General features: G+C 43.2%; 2 long non-coding RNA genes across 2 annotated transcripts; one reads left to right on the top strand and one right to left on the bottom strand.

Moving 5' to 3' along the window:
* The first annotated feature begins 980 nt into the window (after window positions 1-980).
* Window positions 981-6,226, top strand: LOC309339453. The gene is made up of 3 exons (XR_014155367.1): window positions 981-1,335; window positions 1,561-1,676; window positions 5,170-6,226. It is a non-coding gene; the product is annotated as an uncharacterized lncRNA (long non-coding RNA).
* A 2,606-nt stretch (window positions 6,227-8,832) lies between these two features.
* LOC309339423 lies at window positions 8,833-24,239 on the bottom strand. The gene is made up of 4 exons (XR_014155330.1): window positions 24,099-24,239; window positions 23,894-24,007; window positions 22,695-22,773; window positions 8,833-8,980 (listed from the first exon to the last, which is right to left on the bottom strand). It is a non-coding gene; the product is annotated as an uncharacterized lncRNA (long non-coding RNA).
* Window positions 24,240-24,463: the final 224 nt, after the last annotated feature.

Here is a 24,463-nt window from a genome sequence, read left to right as displayed (position 1 = left end):
GGCACTGGTAGCGTCATATTATATAGCCTGAAATTAATTTTTCCACTTGATTTAAATGAGTAATGGATCAGGCCAGTGGACGACATCGGCTTTAATGTGAGTTTGGACTTCATTCCTAGGCTAGCATCAGAGACATCTCATTTGGGGGAAGTGTTTCTAACATTCACAGGCTCATTGAGCTGCGTTTGAGGGGAGAAATTGGCTCTGAAACAGTGCTGACCTCATGTCTAAGCAAAGAGAAGTCGACTCTGGGACTCTGAACAGAGCGCTCCTTTAATCTGCAGCTTCTTCCGTCTCTTATATTCTGACATCTGTAATGATCCTTCTGCCAACCAAGCAGGAAAGGAACAAAAGCAACTCTGCTTGAAAGGGAATGACGATCCCGGTGCTCTCGCTAGGGGATCTGTGGGCTTGAGCACACATTTAGTTTACTCCTCGACTGATGCATCAGAGCAACGAGAGTGGCAGCATTAACCTTGGAGTAGCTGTACAAGTTCAGTCCCTGTAAATGATGATAACGGAGAGAAGCAACATACTACTGGGGGGGGGCATAGCTCAGAATTTGCACACGTACTTTGTGTGCAGAAAGTCCACAATTCAATCCTTGGTCTCTCAAGATAAAAGGGACCAGGGAGCAGGTGATGGGGAAAATCTCCATTCAGAGTAGGATAAATAGTTTGCCTCTAACCTGACAACTTCCTAATGATGCATACCCTCCAACATTTCTCCGATGAAAATAGGGATGTCCTATTCATCATCATCATCATCATCAACAACAACAACAACAACAAAAATGCTGCTATTGATCCCATCTGACTGGATTGCCCCAGTCACTCTGTGGCTTCCGACATATATAAAAATGTAATAATAATAAAATGTAAACATTTAAAAAATCTTTCCTGAGCCTTCAGATGGCTCAGAGGGGATTGGATCTTCTTTGGCAATAACTCGTATCTGAGTAAGATTGTCTTCCATGGCCACAGTGACTTTATGCTGACGTTGCCTGCCTGAAAGAGAGAGAGACTGGCCCTGTCTCCACATGCTGTCAGGCACTTTGATGAGAAAGGGGCCTTTTGAACACCGGGCCAGATATGGGTTTCTTAACTTTCTTGCCCCCTGACCCACTAAAGTGTAAGCTACATCTTTCTCTCCACAGGCGGGCCCCACTGTGTCAACCGAGGCGTAAGTACAAAGACGCGCAGTTCAGCCAGTTTTTAGGTTGTCGGATTCAGGATCTTGTCACTGAAGCAAAACAGCAGTAGCAAATTGGAAGGGAAGTCTTTCAACCAACCCACTGTAACAGACAGAAATAGGCACGGTGTCTTTCTCACTGAGGTAAGCTCATGAAGGAGCAAGTTGTTTCTTTTTCTCTTATTCAGGTGGGCAGTCACATGTGTGGGCCAAGAAATGGCCGGCAAGAAGAGGAGGATTGGCTGGTGGGCATGCCAACTATTACAGTGTTTCTACTTAGACTATAAGTAGAGGAAAGTGAGGGGCAGGTGAGGCTCGTGAGCCTGGGAAGAAAGAAAATTCTGATCCTAAACCTCTGCTGCCTTGCAGGATATCTTCAGGAGAAGAAAAGCTCAAAGAGTAAAATCCTATACAAATCTGGAGTCCCTAAGACGGCTGGATGGCATCTTGTATGCCTCCTTCCAGCAACTCTTGCAACCAAGCAGGTACCAAATAATAATAATAATAATAATAATAATAATAATAATAATAATAATAATAATATTTTTTATTTATACCCTGCCCTCCCTGGTCAGAGCCGGGCTCAGGGTGGCTAACACCAATAAAATCACAGTAAAAACATAATAGGGGAAAGAGAGGGGGGGGACCACCAATTTAATATACAGGTTAAAATGCAATTTAAAATTTAGCCTCATTTTAAAGTAGCTGATAAATCAAGACCATAAGGGGAGGGAAACATAAGGGTCAGACTGAGTCCAAACCAAAGGCCAGGCAGAACAGCTCTGTCTTGCAGGCCTTGCGGAAAGATGTCAAGTCCCGCAGGGCCCTAGTCTCCTGTGACAGAGCATTCCACCACCTCGGGGCCAAAGCTGAAAAGGCCCTGGCCCTAGTTGAAACCAATCTAACCTCCTTGAAGCTCGGGACCTCCAAAGTGTTGTCATTTGTGGACCTTAAGGTCCTCCATGGGGCATACCAGGAGAGGCGGTCCCATAGGTACGTGGGTCCTTGGAAAGCAGAGCAAATTTATTACTCTGCTTTTCTTTGGACCACGTTAGTGAGGCTGAGAGTGGGGAGGCTTGCCAGAGCACACTGCCCAGGGCTTGTGCCCCAGGGGAGTCATTTTGGTGCTGTTAACACAGCGGTTTCACTTCGGCCCCGGAGGCATACTCCATCGTCTTTTGAGACAGACGGATGCCAACAACCAACAACAACTTACAAGATGTACTCCAGAGTGAACTGGCACCAAGAGAGGTAGCAGTGGCAGAGGTGGGCATTGGGATGTTAGCAGTGCCTCAGATTAAAAAGGGCAGCTGCTTCCAGTCAGAGCTGGGCACATTTTGAGAAGCAAACTGACAGGCTTCAGGTGAGTAGAAGAAAGGCAGGCAGTGGCATGACTCCCTAGGAAATTTTGTCCGTGGTATGATTAATTTCCACTGAGTCACTTTGATATGTTGACACTCTGTTTGCACAATTTAACAATTCCAAAATACATGTGCGCTTTCACTTACATGAGATCAAATATACTGCCTTCAACATCCTTCCCCCAATAGTTGCAGAAAATATCTGAGCACTAGTCCCTCTATTTGCCAGAAAGATTTAGTTATTATCCTCCCGTAAGCAGGAACCAGACTTCGCATAGACAATGAAAATCTTTTTTAGGACTTCCGGGTTGGCGCCTCCGGTAATGGCGGAATTCCTCTGATCGGGAGGAATTTGCCTCGTGGAAATCTGGGTCTAGCCGCCACGGCGAAGGTGGAGACCCACTAAAAATCACAGGCGGGTGAAGCCTGTGAACGTGGGATTCGGCTGGCACCTTTTGCGCCTTCCCCACTCGCGGGGAAACCCGGTTTCGGGGTTCTGGAGCGACGTGGGGTGAGTGGTGCGGTGCTTCGAATTGACTGCTTCTTCCACGGAGTGAAGCCGCATAGCTGTTGCCGGATAGCGCTGACTTTTTCCTGTGGACAATTTGATCTTAAAGCAACTACCCGTGAGTAGAGCGGAGAATTGGATTTTCAAACGTCTTAATTTGGCACCGAAACGGGAAGGTTCAAAACAGGAAGTCCGCCTTCCCCTTTTGTAAATAGACTGAAGCAAAGAGGCTGTAAGCTAAAGTCTTGGAAAGCCTACTGTAAAGGACTAAATTTCCATCGGTAGAAAACATTAAACCCCCCTTGGAAGCAGGAGAAGAGGGGGGAAGTTTTGGATTGTGTGTGCCTACAGGAGAGAGCGAAGAAAGTTAAAATACCACCGCTCCGAACCTGGAAACGGGCTGCTAGTAAGACTGACGTTTTTGGATTGTTCATTGATAGTGAATAGAACATTTGCTGACAGCTAGCTAAATAAGAGAGATACATTGTTTCCATTCTCTCCGTCTGCTCTTAAAAAGGAGTAAAAGTAACTGAAAATTGAAACTAACTTTATTGTTTGAACTGTGTTTAAAAGGACTAATACAAATAGAAACTGTTTCCCTCTAGAGGAAGCCTTTGAAACTGTTATAAGAGCTGAGCTGGGGGAATTTCCAGCTGTAAGATAAAAAGCTGTGAGATTCTGGGACTGACCTTGAATCGGTTAAGAATGTTGACAGAAGAGGCCTTAGTGGCTGCATTATGTAAGATAAATGACTCACTGGAACAGCTTCACAAGAAGCTGGATTTAAATATAGAAAGTATAAATAATTTGGGACAAAAGGTGAACATCAATACAGAAACTATCCAGAAATTGACACAGGAATCTACTTTGACATGGCAAACTGCGGAGAAGGCTAGGGAGAAAGCTGTTGCCGTTGAACCTAAAGTAACACAATTGGAGAGAGAAAGAGTCCCAGCCTCACAGATGTAACTTGATGATCATAAGTTGATGCCTGTCATGATTGAATTTAAAGAAAAACAGATTTTGAGGATCAGAGCCCTGCCTGAACTGGAGAGGGAAGGTTTGATGGACTTCCTCACACAGGAATTTGCTGTTTCTTGGGACCTGGACTTGGGTCAAGAAGAGACTAAAATTGTGAGGGCCTTCAGACTTGGAAAAGGAGGGAAAAAAGAGAAGAACAAAATAAGAGACTGTTGGAACTACCAGAAGAACTTAGAAGAACAACAGTCAAGAGAGGAAATTTTTAAAGATGTCCTGAAATACCTTTTGGATCTTAGGTCTTTGGAAAAGAGTTAAGAGCCTCGGACAGAAGATCACTAGGTTGATGGACTATATGGAATTGGCAGAAAGGACTGGCAGAATCCGAGACCAGGGAGAAGAGACGGTGGAAGAAGATTGGAAAAAGTTTAAAGACTATTTATAGAAATAATGTAAAATTAATGAGTGTTAGAAAAATGTTGGAATGAAATTATACGGCTTTAGTAGAAATGTTATAAGGAATTAAGTATAAATAGATTATTAGAGTATTAAAGGGAAAATATGGTTAAAATATGTTAAGATAATTATATGACAGAAAATAGAGGAAGATGGAAAGGATTTGCTGAAACAATTAATAGAAGTGGAATACAAAAAGGGAGGTGTGGGGAGGTCGTTGAAACAAGTGAATGAAAGATAGGATATTGAAATGATAAGATGTGTGTTTTAAATTGTTTTTGTTTGGTTTTGTTTAGCTTATTGTGTTAGTGTTGTGTTGTGTAACGTTTATATTGTATTGTTTTCTTTTTTCATCTTTTCTCTTTCCTTTTTTTGTAGTGTTTAAAAGTAATAAATATTATTTATATATATATAAAAAAATTTTTAAGGTAAATTTATGATCCCCAAACTGTAAAGGTAAAGATGTGGTCTTCTCAAAATTGAGGTTGTGTCCTCTTCACTTCAGACTTACCTCACAAAACACAATAGTAAACTGGAAGCAATAAATGACAGGCCTAAAGATTTGATATCATGTTATTTGCTCACTAAAGAAACCCCTCTCATCTCCATAGAAATTAAGAGTCAAAATAGACTTAAACCACAGGTTTTCAATTAGTTATCTCTCATCTCCAACAGAATCCCCTCTCCTCAACAACCTCCAGGATCAACCCGATAGTTCACAGCACCACAGACCAAAGGCACAGATGAGAGACTGTTTCCTTGCTGGCATACAACTTTGAAAGGGAGAGCATAACTCTCATACTTGGCACTGATCTCAAATCCCTGACTTTGTGCTCCACTTGCTCCAAGGTCAGGTATACCCCATTCCTATTTTCCTTCCTTTTCGTGTGAGTATACTCTGGCACATTGCTACCTTCACTTTGAGGTAGTGGTGAATTATGTTACTCTATGGCACTAAGGTGTGTGTATGTACTGAACAATTTTTTGCTACCCACATACTTGTAAACCTTGCTGTCCAAATGACCACCCACATACACTCTCTCTCTCATTTCTTCATAACGAACCAATCTTTTCCCCACTTCCTGGTGTGATGGGTTCTTTATTCGGCATAACGTTTAAAGGTATACACAGATTTCTAATGGCTCCGCATGAAAAAGCAATGCTTGTGTGCTGGGTATATATTCACAATAATTATTTATTATTTACACCCCGCCCATCTGGCTGGGTTTCCCCAGCCACTCTGGGCAGCTCCCAATAGAATATTAAAAACACGATAAAATTAAAAACACAATAAACATCAAACATTAAAAACTTCCCTAAACAGGGTTGCCTTCGGATGCGTTCTAAAAGTCACATAGTTGTTTATTTCCTTGACATCTGATGGGATGGCTTTCCACAGGGCAGGTGCCACCACTGAGAAGGCCCTCTGTCTGGTTCCCTGTAACCTCACTTCTCGCAGTGAGGGAACCACCAGAAGGCCCTTGGAGCTGGACCTCAGTGTCCGGGCTGAACGATGGACACAGATGTAGCTGTAGCCATACAGCTCATGTTGTTGTTTAGTCGTTTAGTTGTGTCCGACTCTTCATAACTCCATGGACCAGAGCACGCCAGGCACTCCTGTCTTCCACTGCCTCCCACAGTTTGGTCAACCTCCTGCTGGTAGCTTCGAGAACACTATCCAACCATCTCGTCCTCTGTTGTCCCCTTCTGCTTGTGCCCTCCATCTTTCCCAACACCAGGTTCTTTTCCAGGGAGTCTTCTCTTCTCATGAGGTGGCCAAAGTCTTGGAGCCTCAGCTTCACAATCTGTCCTTCCAGTGAGCACTCAGGGCTGATTTCCTTAAGAATGGAGAGGTTTGATCTTCTTGCAGTCCGTGGGACTCTCAAGAGTCTCCTCCAGCACCATCATTCAAAAGCATCAATTCTTCGGCGATCAGCCTTCTTTATGGTCCAGCTCTCACTTCCATACATCACTACTGGGAAAACCATAGCTCATAACAGCTCATGCATACAGCTCATAACAGCCCCTTTTTCTGGGTTGCACCCAGTGAAAAGTCCTTTTCTTCAGCATTCATCTGCCACACTTCAACCTCACTTCACCAGTAGTAGGTAAATCTAATGAGGGAAGAATAAACCATAGGTAAAGTGAGCAGGGTTCTGATCTGCGAAGCAAACACTGCAGGGAAGCGTCTGTCAGGCATTCCACATGCAGAATTGACAACAGAGATAAGTTCACAAAACACTGGTTGCCCCTCTGCTTTTATAGTATGCCTTCCCCTTAAGGATGTTTTCCCCTCGAGTGACTGAATTGGGTGTTGCTAAGCTGTAGAGCCATCAATCAAAGATCAGAGGCAGGGTTTTTCTGTGTGCATCACAGGGATGAAGGATGCATTTGCAGCGGCTTACATTCTACCAGCAGGGATGCCAATCGCTGCTATTCTTGCCCACCCCCACCCCCCACCTTTGGTTTAAATTGCTAGGCAATTTTGCTCCCTAACTTCATGACAGGCAGCTAGGAAGGAATACTGGAGCTAAATTTCATTTGCTCTATATTTTGTTTTAGTTACTGAGATATATTTAAGTTATATATGAACTAAATCTGAATGCATATTCCTAAAACCAGAGTGATAGTCATGTTATATGGCCTCAGCAGCAACAACAGCCAAGAACTTGCGTGGCACCTTAAAAACGAGCAGATGTTCTGTGGCACAAGCTTTTGTGAGCTAGAGAACCCACTTCATTAGATGCATGAGTTGTTACCCTCAGTTGGCAGATTTTGTGTGTGCACGTGCAACAGGCACACACACGCACACACACCCCGGCACAGCACAGGAAACTGGAAACTGTGTCATCAGATAAGTGATAAAAATGCTGGCGGCACATTGGATCTGTGATATGTTTCCGTGCAAAGCTCAAGTGTATACAATGGCATCTACCGCTTGTAGTTATTTTGAGTATCAGTAATATCGTATACAGCAGTAGCTCGGGTTAAGTACTTAATTTGTTCCGGAGATCCGTTCTAAACCTGAAACTGTTCTTAACCTGAAGCACCACTTTAGCTAATGGGGCCTCCTGCTGCTGCCGTGCCACTGGAGCACGATTTCTGTTCTCATCCTGAAGCAAAGTTCTTCACCCGAGGTACTATTTCTGGGTTAGCGGAGTCTGTAACCTGAAGCGTATGTAACCCAAGGTACCACTGTACTGTAACTCCATTTGTTACATGTAAAGAATGTGCTTTTATTGAAAAATAAAAAATTAATGAGTAACGAGGGATTTTTTTTTAGTCAGCAAATTTAGGCTTCAATCCTCCCTCTAATCCTCATCCCAGTGGGAGTAAGTCCATTCAATAGGATGGACTTTTGATAGGTACACATGGCCATGATTGCACTGTTTAGCCTTAGTAAAGGTTCTCTCTGTGTGCATTACCTTTAGCTTGCCAAAGACATGCATTTGTGTGTTTTGTGTGTTTTGACATGCATTTGTGTGTTTTGGGGTGCTACAGAAGATCACGGCTCTGAAAAAAGCTCTTTGGGGGGCAACCTCTCAGAGCAAAGTCATGTGAGATCATGGCACCCAAAATGGCCGCCGTGCTCTTGCGCAAGAAAACAGAATACTCCGTTTTTTCCAGGGCACTTGCAGAGTATGGTGAAGATCTATGTGTGTGTAGAGAGATTGTCATGTTCTACAGCGAAAGTAAATGGTCACAGGGCAGGACCTGAGGAAAAGCACATCAAAGTCCATAAAAGGAAGAGAACATGAGGATGCAGAGAGAGGAGATGGAGTAAAATGGGGAAAGAATATCATTTTGGGGTAGCGTGGGAAGATACTGGACCCAAATCCAGGCTCAGATCCTAACGTCTCACGGCAGTTCTCACTCCATGTTTTTGATTCATGCAAATCAAAAAGTAGTGCAGGATAGAATGTGCAGTGATAGAATCTTTTCTTTTCCCAGACCCATCATTTCAGAGGTCATGACAAGGTACTGGTAGGTAGCAATTTTGAATTACCTTTTAAAAAAAGAAAAAGCTTAGTTTTGTTGACAATTCTCCTTTTACTTCAAACCTTGAAAGTCCTGTCTGGGCTTTGTTGGTTCATTTGCCTGCAATTCCTTTTTATTAGCTGCCTTGCTCTGTGTGTTCACTGCTGCATTCAGGCTTTATATTGCCGTGTAATATTCTAAATGCTCCAGAATGAATTCAGACTTTCCTCCCATTGTTTTAGTGTTTCACTTTCCCTCTTGACAGTCCTGCAATTTACTCTGCACTAAGGACCAGGAAAGGCCCTGCCTCTGGGTAAGCATTCTGACTGCTGGATATAATAACTAGTGTCACAAACATAATAAAATTTTATATGATTTTTTTATTGGCTCCCTCCTGGAAGAATTATGGCAGCAGCGGTGGCCTGTTGAGCAAATGTGTGTGGCTGCAGGCAGACTGCATCTGTCTCCTCTCTTACAGAAGTCACCATCTTCTCTCTCTCTGCTCCCTCTGTGCAAGGAAAATCCACATTAGTCATAGCAACAGAGATTAAAATAATTTGTTAAAAGGGGCTTACTTTACCCCTGTGCTTGTTTAAACTTAAAACTGATTTCCCACCCTCCTTTCTTTCCTGGAACAAAGCCAATAGCTTGTTGCTTATTATTGATAAATGGTTTGAACACGGACATTGATGCATAAACTGTGTTTTGCACTCCTTCCTTGTCTCATTTTATGCATCTAGGAACTTCTTTGAGGGAGGTCAATATGTATGACATCCTTTTCTGAAAACTGTGCTGAAAGTGCCAGGAAGCGCCAGTCTAATGAGCCTATAGCCCTCTGCTAGACCACCCTGCAGGAGTCTGCTGTAATAATGTTTCAGATTTATCTACATGTCTTCCTAGTTTATCTCTTGGGTGGCTGCTTTCTTGTGCATCAAAAAAGAGCAACAATAGAATCATAGAACTGTGGAGTTGGAAGGGACCACGAGAGACATCTAGCTCAACACCCTGCGATGCAGGAATTCTTGGCTCAAACCCACAACCCTGAGATTATGAGTCTCAGGCTCTATGAACTGGGCTATTGCATCACAGAAAAACAGACCAGGTATTATAGATTTACGTAAGTTTTGCATATGCTAATCTATATATAAAGATGCAAATTTGGCAATAATTACTATAATTTAAATAGAAACCCAGCACATCTCTGCATAGTGAGGAAGACTGTGGCCAGGTAATCTATGTGTCTGCTCAGTTTTCTGTCTATGTTCTATATGTTGAAGAGCACTTCAAAACTGCCCACCTCCTCCCTGGCTTTCCCTTCTTCTTTATTTAGTAAAATAAATGTTTGCCGTTAAACTGAACTCGGGCCAGACGCTCTTCAATTAGAGGCCCACCCTCACCAAAGTAGGACATGTGGCCATCCTATTTATGTGGCATTATTTATTATTTCTTAAATTTCCATATTGCCCTTCATCCAAGGATCACAGGATGGTTTGTAATAATAATTTAAAAAAACCATAATGACAAACCAAAATAATACCACCCCCCGCCACAGTTTAGAAGACCATAGATTGTTTGATTAGCCAAAGGCCTGGGAGAAGAGAGATGTTTTTGCCTGGTGCCTAAAGATATGTAACGGAGGCACCAGGTGAGCCTCCCTGGGGAGAGCATTCCAGAAATGGGGAGCAACCACCGAAAAGGCCTATTCTTGTGTTGCTACCCTCCGGACCTCTTGTGGATGAGGCACACGAAGAAGAGCCTTAGATGATGATCACAGGGTCTGTGACAGTTCATATGAGGAGAGAGACATGAATCTTGGCAAAACACAGCCATTAGAAACTGTGTGCCATCATGATTCAAGAAAATGAGTCCTGGTTCCATTGAAAGAGACATTGAACTGGAAGAAGCTGTGAGGTCATCCAGTTGCAGCTCTCAACCTGGTACCCACATTTACAGCATCAGTGATGGTGTTTGTTCAGATTCTCTCAGGACTTCCCCCAAGAAATGTGTCTCTGTGATGGTGGCAAAGAGAGGGGCCCGGCTCTGTGGTTTACAATTTAATCCTGGGTTTCTTATTGGCACAAAATTGGAAGCAAGAAGAATTACCGACAAAAGAAGAATGGAGGATGAAACTGATGGGCTATGCAGAATTAGACAAACTAACAGTAAGAATTTGAAACCTGCGGGACCAGAGATTCTCAGAAAACTGGAGTAAATTTATGGACTATTTGAAAAGTAATTGTGAGGATCAGATTACGCTAGTAGGTTTGCAAGAAGTTTTGTAAGATGAATTATTTGAAATATTGCAAAAAAGACAATGAGGATTGTTAGTCAATATAATTAAAGGTAATATGAAATTAAGAAATGCATAATAAGTGATAAGAACGGAAAATCATCAGAGGTGTTGACGGAAGTCCAAAAAAATGTTGCATAAGATGAGAAGTTTTGTTGTATGAATGATAATTAATATGCTAAAAACTAATAAAAATGTTATATTAAAAAAAATCCTGGGTTTCTGTGGAGTCACCAAAATGTTTAGAAAGTGTAAACTGAAGATGTGGCAGAGAAAACAACAACAACAACGAGGGAAATTAAGTAACAGAGAATCACAGGTATTAACAAAGACAGTTTGGAGTCTCAGGCCATTTAGAGGATGCTATAAAATTTGTCTGAGTTGTCTATTGCTCAGCAGAGGTAATGAAGCCTCACTTTTTGTCAGCAGGATAATTAAACACAACATTGCTGTTGCTGTCCTGGCTGGATGAGGTCAGCTTTTCTAGGGCCTCCGATGATCAAGGCACTGGGGTTTTATTCCTGTTCTTATTTGTATTCATATTCCAGCATGAGTCAAAACACCAAGCAACAGATGATCCATTACTACAAACAAGGAACAAATGTGCTAAATTAAAATAAATTGATATAGATTATAGAGATTACATTCTTAAAAGGCCTGCAGCGCAGATCTGGAAAGGCTATTAGACAGACCGCAGCAGAGAATGGAGAGCCGTTCACAAATACTAATACAGCCTTGCTTCCAGGAAAACACATCTTATTATTTTCATATTTCGCAAACAAGATGGGAATAGAGGGGATATCCAAGATCTGGCTTTAAAAGAATTTTAGAATGTCGGTCAGGGTATTTATATAGATGTAATTTACTGTGTACAAATTACTTACATTCCCCATTTGTGCTTTGATGAAGGCCATTAGCTTTATTGCCCTTTGTCTGGACTTCCCATAGGCATCTTGGTGAGTGAGGATCATCATTCGAAACAGTGTGCTAAACCAAATGCACCTCAGTTTGATCCAATAAGGTACTGACATTTCTTGCCTTCTTGTTAGGAATGGGCAGATCAGTTAATTTCAGCTTCTCCCTGTTTCTCATTTTTCCAGTTTCTCATTTTTCCAGTAACCTTTCCAATTCACCATATTAATAATAATAATAATAATAATAATAATAATAATAATAATAATAATAATAATTTATTTATACCCTGCCCATCTGGCTGGGCTTCCCCAGCCACTCTGGGCGGCTTCAAAAAAAATATATTAAAATACTGTACTACATCAAACATTAAAAGCCTCCCTAAACAGGGCCGCCTTCAGATGTCTTCTAAAAGTCTGGTAGTTGTTGTTCTCTTTGACATCTGGTGGGAGGGCATTCCACAGGGAGGGCGCCACTACCGAGAAGGCCCTCTGCCTGGTTCCCTGTAACTTGGCTTCTCGCAGTGAGGGAACTGCCAGAAGGCCCTCGGTGCTGGACCTCAGTGACCGGGTAGAACGATGGGGGTGGCGAAGCTCCTTCAGACCGAGGCTTTAAAGATCAGCACCAACACGGCCGCCGAGACCATATAACACCGGTCTTGAAAGACCTACATTGGCTCCCAATACGTTTCCGAGCATAATTCAAACACTTTGAATTGTGCTCGGAAACCTATTGGGAGCCAATGTAGGTCTTTCAAGACCGGTGTTATATGGTCTCGGCGGCCGCTCCCAGTCACCAGTCTAGCTGCCGCATTCTGGATTAGTTGTAGTTTCCGGGTCACCTTCAAAGGTAGCCCCAAGTAGAGCGCATTGCAGTAGTCCAGAGCATGCACCACTCTAGCGAGGCAGTCCGCAGGCAGATAGGGTCTCAGCCTACGTACCAGATGGAGCTGGTAAACAGCTGCCCTGGACACAGATTTGACCTGTGCCTCCACGGACAGCTGTGAGTCCAAAATGACTCCCAGGCTGCGCACCTGGTCCTTCAGGGGCACAGTTACCCCATTCAGGACCAGGGAATCCTCCACACCTGCCCGCCTCCTGTCCCCCCAAAACAGTACTTCTGTCTTGTCAGGATTCAACCTCAATCTGTTAGCCACCATCCATCCTCCAACTGCCTCCAGTTCACCTTAAAAAAAAAATTCTTAGGTTGGAAAACTGCACTGCAGAATCTGAAGAAAAGCGCATTTTAAAAGACAGCTGTATTTTGGTTGGCATATTGTTCCAGAAAGTGCAAATTTGTTACCTTCCCCTAGGAAAGTCCTTGTTCAGTCTTGGTGAACTGGGGGGGGGGGGGAACGGGTATTACTACGAAACAAGAGTATCAAGCCAAAGTCGGCACATTGGTTGCTATTCCTGTCTATAATTATGTGTCCCTCCTCCAGTGCCTGAGAAATAAATCCCCTCAAATATATTTCCTCAAACACAATGCAGAGATTGTTTGCTCATCCTGTTCAGTTCCTATTTGTACTGCCTCAATGTCTATATATTGAACATGTGAACTCAGACACATTTAATTGCATGCCAGGATCTACCCTCCCAATCTGAACAGAGAAGTGCAGTGTTCGCTTCTGTGAGCAAGTGCAGTGATAGCTGATGTGATTGCCTTCTGGTGTGTTTGGGTGTTCAGGCCCAGAAACCTCCCCCCTAAATAAATTCACACTTGACTCAAGTTTTAGGTTTGCTTTTTGGCAGAATTTAGGCCACATCAATAAAGTGTAATCAATAAAGTGACTGGTTGCATAGGCTCTGATTCGACTAGCTCCCTGCCATGCAGGTAGCGCTGACCCAGGGCACCAGCATAGGTCAGCCAAGGGTGAACACCTGGGTAAGTGGAAAGCTGGGCACGGGCTGACTCCACCACCCAAATGTCCCCCTGGACTCAGGCATGGGCACAATCCCCTCACAGGGGTTGACCAAACTGTCGAGTCCCTGGATTCCTTTAACGGAATACCCTTCACATAGGGATGGCAAGAGCGTTCTCCCATCCCTATCACCTGAACCAGAGCCTATTCGCAACCTTACAAGTTGTGACGATTTGCTACGCGGCAGGCAAAATCCAAATGGCACCAGCCAATCAGCCAAGTGGGGGAAATTCCTGCTGTGCCCCTGTCCCAACGACAGATGACACACGGTGCCATAGCAAGGTCAAGCACAACAAGCTCTAAAAGTAGGGAGAGGTGGGCGGGTGTTCCGAATGCACGCACCGAAAGACGAAGCTCTGGGTCACGTGCATGGGCATAAATAGGTCCCTCAAACCGTTTGGACTGCGTCCCATTGGCCAGATTGCACACAGCTTCGAGGGACCTACCAATTGAGTGTTGTGGCTTACCACTTGAACCCACCCACAGCACAGTGTGTCGGTTGTCCAGGTCTCAACACAATATGTGCCCTCTTTAAGGGAGGACCCAATTTGTCTAATGGGGGAATGCTCACACCTTTTTGTGATCCAATCTCTTTTATTTGTGGCAGCCATTTTGTGTCATGTTATGCCACCCTTCCCCCATGACAGTCAACTTGTGATGTACCACACTCCCACAGCAGCATACCCTGCAAGTGTCCCGGAAAAGAACGAGATGTCTTGTTTTCTCATTTATGAACACAGCAGCCATTTTGGGTGCTGTGCTCTCTTGCAATTTCACACTGAGATCTATTATTATTATTATTATTATTATTATTATTATTATTATTATTATTTTCAATTTTATACATTTCAATAATTTTACAATCCTTTTAACATTTCAAAACTTGACTTCCTTCCCCCTCTTTCTGTGGTTTCTTAAATTTATTCTCAATACTTTCTGCATATCCAAATTAACTTAATTTGCTCATTTATTCATTTACTTTAACTATATACTCTTATAAAAATGCAGGTTATTACAACAATCCTGCCAATGTTCTTATCTGTTTACAGTTTATTTGTAAATATTCAATAAACCATTTCCATTTTTTTATAAAAAGTTTGTTATCTTGATTTCTTTTTTCCCCAGTAAGTTTTGCCATTTCTGCATATTCCATACGTTTTTGTATCCATTCTTCTTTTGCCACTGTAGTTGCATACATGAATAAATTTCTATACAGTTTGGGTAGTTCTGTCCCTATAATTCCCAAAAGGAAAGCTTGGGGGCTTTTTTTACAATTCACACTGAGATCTTGCCCAGAAAAAAAGCGTGACGCCCCAAAATGCATGGTTTTGGGTGCTGTGCGAGCATGGCCCTGAAAAAATCATGTCTTTGGCGCTCTGTGATCTCGTGTGGGTCATATGACTTACGTGGGAGAACAGGTAGGAATATGCATGTCCCGGTTTTGGGACCCAAGATTTGGAGGATATGCAGCAGTTTTTTCCCCCGCCACTGGTACCCACAGCACTTTCCAAGTTGCAAATTTGCCCACTGGCCCCAAAGGATTGGCAACAAGTGAGCTGTGTTATTAGCTAGTTTAAAAAGAGAGATAAAACAGTTGTGAAATATTGCGCATACTTGTGAGGTAAGTCCTTAAGCCCTTCCCTCACTTAATCCAGAGGACCAGTGTCCTTCTCACTCTGTATACAGTGTGAGGAAGCCAAACATGACACAGGCTCTTACCTAGTCTCTTAATTGCATAACAGATTAAGATGGCTTTACATGAAGCAACACAACTTGGTCTTTAAATGGCCCTCACTAATATGTCCTCCCATTTTTGAACGTTATTTTCAGTAATATATGGATCTATATGCATGCTTTACCTTGTTATATGGGTTTTTGCAAACATTACTTAGGCGGAGAGCTGCATTGCAAAATTCAGAGAGATGCAATTTTGAAGGGCAAGTGTGTTTTGGTCTGCATATTGTTTCAAAATGTATGAGCATTTAAAGTTCACCTTTAAATGCATACTGGGATGAATTTCTACTCCTTCTCTAGCATTGAGTGGGTGTGAGTCCCCAGAAACACCTATTGGTTTCCATATTGGTTCCTATGAATTTCCATATTGGTCCCTACAAATTTCTGCTTTGTATTAAGTCCTTGTGGGTTCAATGTGGCTAACTCTCAGGCAGGTGCATTTAGGGTCATAGCCCATGTACCTCATGTGATGTGGGAAAACAGCTAATGTACATTGTGAGTCATAAGGAACGGGTAATTTTCATGTATTCTTTAAGCAAGCACAGAGATATGACTGGCAATTAGGAGAATAATTTTGTAATGGGTAAAGATGTTGTATAAGATGTGCCTCAGATGTGCATCTGGTAGGGCTTCTGGAAGTTTCTCAGCTATTCTCGAATCTGTGTCTTATATCTGAGTATGCCCTGCCCATGTCTGAAAAACATGAGCCCGTCTCTGTTTTCCACAGATGAGTTTGGCTACCGCACGGTTAGAACAACTCCAAAACATGCAGAGAAAGCATAATCTAATTTACATGATGATATTCTGATTGCAAATGGCAAAAGAGCAGCTCCATAGAGTGAGCTGGATTTATGGCATGCATATCTGGTGGTTTAGATCAACTGATAAGTGAACGAGGTACTTTTCAGGACAATCTAACACAGCTGGAGGCATCAAAACAAACAAAAATGGACAGTCTGACTCGGTAAACAACAATAAAATTCTTTTGTAGCTTGATAAGCTCATTGAGGCCCAACTGAATATTTCATTGAAAGACGGAGGAGAGCCTGGCAGCTCAGCATTTCATGTCTCGCTCCCGAAACGAAGGCTGCAATTATGTGCACAGTTAGCTTGGCTAAATCCTATTGATTTCTCTCACGCTGTTACAAGGTAGAGCCTATCCATGAAATTTGTTCAAAATAATAGTGTATATGTATTTTCATATCACAATTACTTATTGAAAGTGATCCCTTATTGGGATGAAATAGTTTTACGTTCAAAACAGTGCAATGGCAGAATATGAAAATGTTGCCCTTTGCTTCGGCCGAGTGACCAGTTACATGGTCACCAGTGGTGGCTGGTGGGATCTGTGATCCATAACGTGGATCATCTCCTGACCCGGGAAAATTTCGTGAACCAAGGCATATTGATGGAACAGGGTTGGCACTCGTCTATAACCAGAGGCACATTTCCTAGGAAAATCTCCAGTAGCCTTTCTCGACTCGACAAATGAGCTGGAACAACTGCTAGCACTGCATGGTGTTTTTCTCTGGTGGAAATCAGAATGACTGTACATTGCTGCAGATTTGTTTTTATGGACCTGCAGTTTTATGGTGGATTTTCATTATTGTATTTTGCTCGATGCTTCATACCTTTAACTGATTTTGAAGCCTCTGTATCTACACCCTGGGAACTGCAGGTTGAAGGGCGGATTACAAATACTTTAAAGCAAATGTCTTGACCAAAAAAATAGCCACTTGCTTGCCACAGCTGGGATTTTTAAAAGTGCAATAGAGCCTCATAGTTGGCCATTGTGAATCTAAAGGAATGAACTGCATTCTGAGAGCAGTATCAGCTGATGGGGTGCTTCACTGAGCAAAATTGTGTGGGGAAATGAAGGAGAACATCCCTTTCTCCACTTCAGGTCAGCTCTGCATTGAAGCTAGGAACTTTAAGGGAGCCGATGCTTCAGCAGTGAAGCAGCTCAGATTACGTATTTATATTGCAAGGCTAGCCAAGTATGGGGTCAAACACTGCCACAGTGCAATTTCCAGATACTAAAAACAAACAAATGAGGTATGTGCAACAGTGTATGACCCTGGTGCTCGAATCTTTTGTCCTTTGACTTGATATGTGTGTCTGAAGTCCTGATTTTGCTCTGTGAACAACAACAACAACAACAACGTATGCATTAAGGTAAAAAGGTAAATGACCCTTTGACGGTTGGGTCCAGTCAAAGGCAACTATGGGGTGCAGTGCTAATCTCACTTTTCAGGCCGAGGGAGCCAGCGTTTGTCCACAGACAGCTTTCCAGGTCATGGGGCTGTGGGAATGTTAAGGATAGTAGGAAAGGATATATTGAATAAGTATTATCCTTCCTTCACTCATGCTAGTAGCAGAGCAGCTTCCCCTCAATATATCAGGAAGTTAGTTTGCAGATTCATTTGAATCTCTTTAGTTAAGTAATCCAATTTGGTTTGCCCAGCTGGATTATTCCTGGTGTCCCCTTTTATCCCTCTTAAAAGAATAAAGACACAAGAGTCTTTCCTTAAAAGTAACAAGAAGTTTTCTCACATTTCACTTCACGATTTGATCCCTGGAAGGCAGGCTTTACTCACTAGTTACATAACAATCTGTGAGTTCATCTCACATGGAGACTGAGCTCATGTGCTGCTGGCTGAGAACCAGCAGACAGCAAAATTATATTAAGAGAACAAAATGGCTGCAGGAGAGCAGCAGGGGAGCAAGAGAGCAGCAAACAAGAGAGAGAGCAAGAGAGAGAAAATGGCTGCGTAACTTGGCTCTTTTACGGAGTCAGCCAGGGCCATACCCATCTCCTAGATCACATGCAGGGGGAGGATGCTCCAGACCAGGGGAACAGGAAGTTATACTAACTGGAGTAACATCCCCCTGGCTGTGCCCGCTCTAGGGAAACAAGGAATGTTGATTTGACTGTACTAATGGATTACATCCCACAGTGGCCATCATGACTAAACTGCTTCTGGCTTAACGGGACACCAGGACAAAATGCCTTTTGCCTTCCCACCACAGTGGTACCTATTTATCTACTTGCACTGGTGTACTTTTGAACTGCTAGGTTGGCAGGCGCTGGGACAGAGTAATGGGAGCTCACTCCATCGTGGGTATTCGAACCACCAACCTTCTGATCGGCAAGCCTAAGAGGCTTGATGGTTTAGACCACAACGCCACCCACGTTATATAATGTATACATTATGCCACTGAACCTCCCCTTAACACACTCAGTGTGGGGAAATGCATGGTGGGGCCCTGCTATGTGTGAGCAGCTGCTCAGGGTAGGTGCTCCTCACAATCACAACCCACAAATGTCTTGCCGGGATCCTGAACGTGTGACATGCTTTCAGATAGGATGAGCAGGTGCTCATATGCAACCCCCTCTGGGTATGAGTCCAAGCTGGGGCAGGTGTTGAGGGTGGGATTGGCAGAGGAGGGTGTGCAGTCCCACACCACCTTCGGGCATGATAGCCATAAGCATGGGAAAAGACATGCCGAAAGGAATTCTCTCTTGCATTGGAATCCCAACACTAGAAGACAGCCAGCACAATCCTATGTGTATCTCCTCTGATGTAAGTCCCACTGAGGTCAAAGTCCCACTTACTCCTAGTGGATATAATATGCTTACTTGATTGTGAAACACGGATCACTTATAAACGCCATCTGCAACTCCTCAAAAGATTCCATCAATGGTGTCTCCGGAAATTTTTACACATCACTTGGGAAGACAGACGAACTAATGCCAGTGTATTGAGAGAAGCAAAGATCACCAGTGTCAAAACAATTATTCTTCAACATCAACTTCATTGGACTGGTCATGTTTTTCAGATGGCTGATTATCATCTTCCAAAGCAACTACTCTATTCCGAACTTAAAAATGGAAAGCATAATGCTGGTGGTCAACAAAAGAGGTTTAGAGACTCTCTCAAGGCAAATCTAAAAAAAATGTAGTATAAACACTGACAATTGGGAAACACTAGCCTCCCAAATGGCCTTTACAAAAGGTGTCATGGGCTTTGAAGACGCTCAAACACAGGATGAAAGGGAGAAACGTGCTAAGAGGAAGGCACGCTTGGCAAATCCACACCGTGATCAACTCCCACCCAGAAACCTATGTCCCCACTGTGGAAGGATGTGTGGATCCAGAATTGGCCTCCACAGTCACTTACGGACACACCATTAAGACCATGTTCATAGAAGACAATCTTACTCGGCTACGAGTGATCGCCAAAGAAGAAGAAGTACTGCAGCCTGTGTTTTTTGTTTGTTTGTTTCATATGTGGGAATTACATATTGGCAAATAGCAATAAAAAGCTACCTCACCCCTCAGTAGCAAAAAGTTTAAAAATGCAATTTCACCAGAGGGAGGGAGGGGCAGACCTTTTGCTATAAGAGAGGAAGCGAGAAAACAAAGCTCTGCCTGCATTTCACATCTCAAGTGCGAATTTCTCTACCCATCTCACTAATGGTTATTTTTATATATATATATATATAATTTTTATTGGGTTTTTACATTTTATAAAGACACACACACACAAAAAGACAAAGACAACACATATACAATTTCATACCTTTACTTTCTTTACCCTCTTTCCCTGACTTCCCCCCACCCCCTCTTCATACATCCCAATTCCGATAATTAGTTCAGCAAGTTCTTATCTATAATCTTAAACATATTATTATTATTTTTAAAACTTAGCTCTTTTTACTTGTCCACATTTAATTTATCCAATTCTCTTATAAACATTAAATCCTTTTTCTAAGGTCGACCTAACTTCCCTTCCACGAATTTCTCCCTTTATTATATTAATTATAGGTCACAATGGCCAAATACAAAAATCATAAAATTTTGAAATTCTATTCTCCCCTCCCTCCCTATCCCGGTTTCCATCCCTTCCCAAGCAAATGTCCACAAAAACAGTTCCTAGCCCGGATTCCTCACATCCGAGGCCTTCAATTCTCTGTCAGTCTCTCTCTGCCGATTTTGTTGGTAATCCTTTTTGTTGGTCCTCAGGTCTCGAAGGAGTTCTGTCACAGTCACATCAAATTTTCTTCCATCCAAAATGTTTAAAAGCAATTGCTGCAAAAGGTCAGCTGCTCTCCCATACTCAAAGAGGAAGTCCCGATCATGTTTCTTTATTCTTTTAAATTCCAGTATTCCAAGTACTCCAGGGACTTCCTTCCTCAACTTTCTCATCTTTCGCAGATTTGTAATCCAAAGATCTTCTTCTTTATTTTCTGACGATATAGGCTTCTGGTTGGTATTTTCCACCTGTACTTTCTCCACTCCTTCTTTCCTCTCCGCCAATTCCAAAGATGTCTCTTCTGGTTCAGCTGCAGATTTTTTATCAGTCGAATCCTTTATGCATTCAGCAGAGTTGTTTGTTTTAGAATTCAAGGTCATAAGTTCTTTGTTCATAGCCGTACTCTGCTCTTGCAAGATTCCCACGAGAAAAAACATTTTTTCTATCTCTGCCAGTAATTTTCCCTCTGCAGCCATTGTAATGTCTCTAGTTCCCCCTAGGGGGATTCCAATTGCTTAATAGTCCTTTTCCAACAATCCGTTACTTTGTTGTTTATTACTACTTTGTTTCCAACCACCTCAATTCAAATGTAACACCTTTAGTTCAGAGAGTTATTAAATAGCCAAGTTCTTGACTTTAACCGCCCGTTTGACAGCTCCTTTGACAGCTGTCAAACTCCTTATTCTTTTTCCTCCGGCACACACATAGGACGCTCCCGGGTTCGGGGGGAGGGGTTACACAAAAACTTCCAAAATTCCTCCCTTTCTCTCCAGCACAAAGACTTCTTCTGTCAAATTCATGGAAATATCTTTTATCTAGCACCAAAAAGACAGTAATCTCTCCACCTTAGTTCTCCAATCCTTGCTTTAGATCGTTTGTAGGTAGGGGGGGTGCGGACTTCCCTTTAGCACATCCCCCGGTCGTGCCGAATTCAAAGGTAAAAATTTTAAAGTCCAAATTCCATTCTACTCATGGGTTGTTTGTTTTCCAGTCCAAATTTTGGGGAAAAAGTCAGCGCTCTCCGGCCATGGCTCGCGGCTTCGCTCCACTGAAGTAGCGGTCTACTCACAGCACCACGCCGCTCTCCGTACCCTCTCCGTAGCCTTTAAAAAGGCTCTTCGTGGGTCGGGGAAGGCGCTTAAAGGTGCCCGCCGAGTCACCAAGTCCGCAGGCTTCCGCGCCTGCAGTTTCTAAGGGTCCCCACGTTGCCGGCGCGGTAAGACCCGTCTTCAGCAGAGCCGATTCCCTCCGGAGCTCGGAGGGAATCCGCCATTAACCGATCGCGCTAACCCGGAAGTCCTCACTAATGGTTATTGCCCTTATCTCCCCATCCCCCTTCCTATTGATTTCTCACATTTGAGTGGTAATGAAAACAGCTCCAATTTGACAGGAGAAGGGGGAGAAATGATTTCTCTCGTCCCTTCTCCATAAATATTGTGGGGGTGGGGGGGGAGGGGGAGAGAAACAATACCACTGCATTTATGACATGGATTTGCCTCGGCTGACACTCTTGAAAGCACACCTCTGAGAAAGTTGCGTTCGAGAGAGCGCTGCTGTTCTTTTTATAGCGCTGTGGACGAGAGGCCAAGAGATAGTCTCCTGAAAGCCATTTTGTCTTACGATCTAATTCCATTTAAGAATCCACCAGGGTTCCAGGGAAGATTAAAGAATTTGCACAGAAATGGAGCGAGGTTTTGGTCTTCTTCCTTTTATATACATATATATAAATATGGGCATGTTTAGCCTGGAGAAGAGGAGGTTAAGGGGTGATATGATAGCCATGTTCAAATATATAAAAGGATGTCACATAGAGGAGGGAGAAAGGTTGTTTTCTGCTGCTCCAGAGAAGCGGACACGGAGCAATGGTTCCAACTACAAGAAAAAAGATTCCACCTAAACATTAGGAGGAACTTCCTGACAGTGAGAGCTGTTCGACAGTGGAATTTGCTGCCAAGGAGTGTGGTGGAGTCTCCTTCTTTGGAGGTCTTTAAGCAGAGGCTTGACGACCATATGTCAGGAGTACTCTGATGGTGTTTCCTGCTTGGCAGGGGGTTGGACTCGATGGCCCTTGTGGTCTCTTCCAACTCTATGATTCTATGATTCTATGATTCTATATATATAAAGCTGTATCATGAAAGGACTTTAGGTCGCTATTTCCTATTACTAGTAGTTTATGTCACAAGACATCCATATCCGACAGACAGACCAACAAAGAGAGAGATTTCCTTGCCCCTTCCTCATATCCACCAGGTTAGTCTCAGGGACCTTATAGGATACCTCCTAAGGGAGCTGACAAATGAAAAAAAAGCAACAGCAGCAGCAGAATTACCTGGGTAACAGAGTTAAGTGACTTACAAAGTCTCACTGTTCCTCACCTCCTCCAAGTTAGCCTAAACTCTGACTGCTACCTAGATAAAAATATAATTGGAGCAGATTGTAACTAAAGGGGATGTTGCCTCCAGCTGGAGGGAACTGATGATTATTTTTTTAAGTGTCGGATTCTGTCAAATCATAGCTGAAAGTCTGCTCTCCCCTCTTACTATTTTTTAAACAACTGAGCTGATAACAAATCACAGAGAGCTGTCAGGAAACATTGAGAGGTAATATACACAACCAACATAAAAGGGGGGGGGGGTAGGGGAGAGAGAAAAGAGTTTCAACTGAGCATAATAATTAAGAGTGGCCGATTTCCATGGAGCCGATTAGATTTTCCTCACATATTTTCACACAGGCGTTTTGAATGGATAACGTTGCACTCCCCTTTCCATAGCTATGCATGTTGTTCGTTTCTGTAAGCCCTCTGTATGCATCCTTACCAAAGTCGCTAGGGGAGGGGTTTTTGCTTTGGAAATGAAATTTAATCTGTACCCCTGAAAGGGGTGGGGGGAGAGAGTCGCAGTGGTTGATTGATAGGCACAGTGAGCTTCAGAAGAATATCACATCTCTTCAGATTGACTGGATAAAAAAAAGGTGCAGAAAATGCAAAACAGATAATTCTGTTAGCGATATCTGTTAAAAATTGACTGGCTTTCCTGCAAATAATGTTATGATAGCCAAATAGAGGTTCAGCTCTGCGCTGCAGGACCTCCTAGCAAAATGTCATTTGGACCCTGGTAACAGCAGTGTGGGCTTAAACCGCACTGTGACCTGTGGCAGGTTGCTATGATTCCACTGTTGAAATTTCACACAATACTCCATTGTGGGTATCCTGGGTAATTAAAATGGCAGGGTAGCTCATAGACCCAACTGCCAGGCACTGGCCTCAAAGATTCAAACTTGCCAACACAGTTATTTCACTTCTAGTGAGAAGAAAGGGAGTAGAGCAGTATGTACAGTGGTACCTCAGGTTAAGAACTTAATTCGTTCTGGAGGTCTTTTCTTAACCTGAAACTGTTCTTAACCTGAGGCATCACTTTAGCTACTGGGGTCTCCTGCTGCCACTGTGCCGGCAGAGCACGATTTCTGTTCTCATCCTGAAGCAAAGTTCTTAACCCGAGGTACTACTTCTGGGTTGGCGGAGTCTGTTACCTGAAGCGTCTGTAACCTGAAGCGTCTGTAACTCGAGGTACAACTGTACTCTGAATTCTGCGTATCAGCAGATAAAAATGTCCTTTTGGTCAATTTCCTCAGATTTCTGCTTATCTGTATATTAATGGCAAAACCAAAGCCAGTTTTTGAGGGTGGTGGATACCTACTTGGTTGGAGGGATAAAGAAGAAAGCATAGGACCTTACCACAAAACAAAAGTCTTTCTCTGTTTTAAAACAACAAAACCCCAAGCCCCAGACATGCTGCTTCCTTCCTGCTTCAGTTTTTGAGAGGGAATATGAGACTGGCCATCGTGACCCCATGCTGATCTCCCCAGCTTGAAGGAGATGCTGGCCACTGAGACCTCATGGTGATGCTGTATGAAAGACATCAGCCAGCCATTGTGACCTCATGCTGATGTCAATTTGCAGGAGAAAGCCCATTTACTGCCAGTTGGCTGGGAGCATCAGTCGTGGTCCAGCATGGCAATGGCGGGTCGGGACAGCATCTTGGCTTCGGTGTGGCCAGGGGATGATTTCACTCCCTCCTCCAGCCACACTGAGCGCTGGGG

This window comes from Podarcis erhardii (assembly GCF_964252035.2).
Source record: "Podarcis erhardii genome assembly, chromosome: 3".
NCBI classification, from domain to species: domain Eukaryota; kingdom Metazoa; phylum Chordata; class Lepidosauria; order Squamata; family Lacertidae; genus Podarcis; species Podarcis erhardii.
This window is presented reverse-complemented; position numbering and strand designations above follow the sequence as displayed.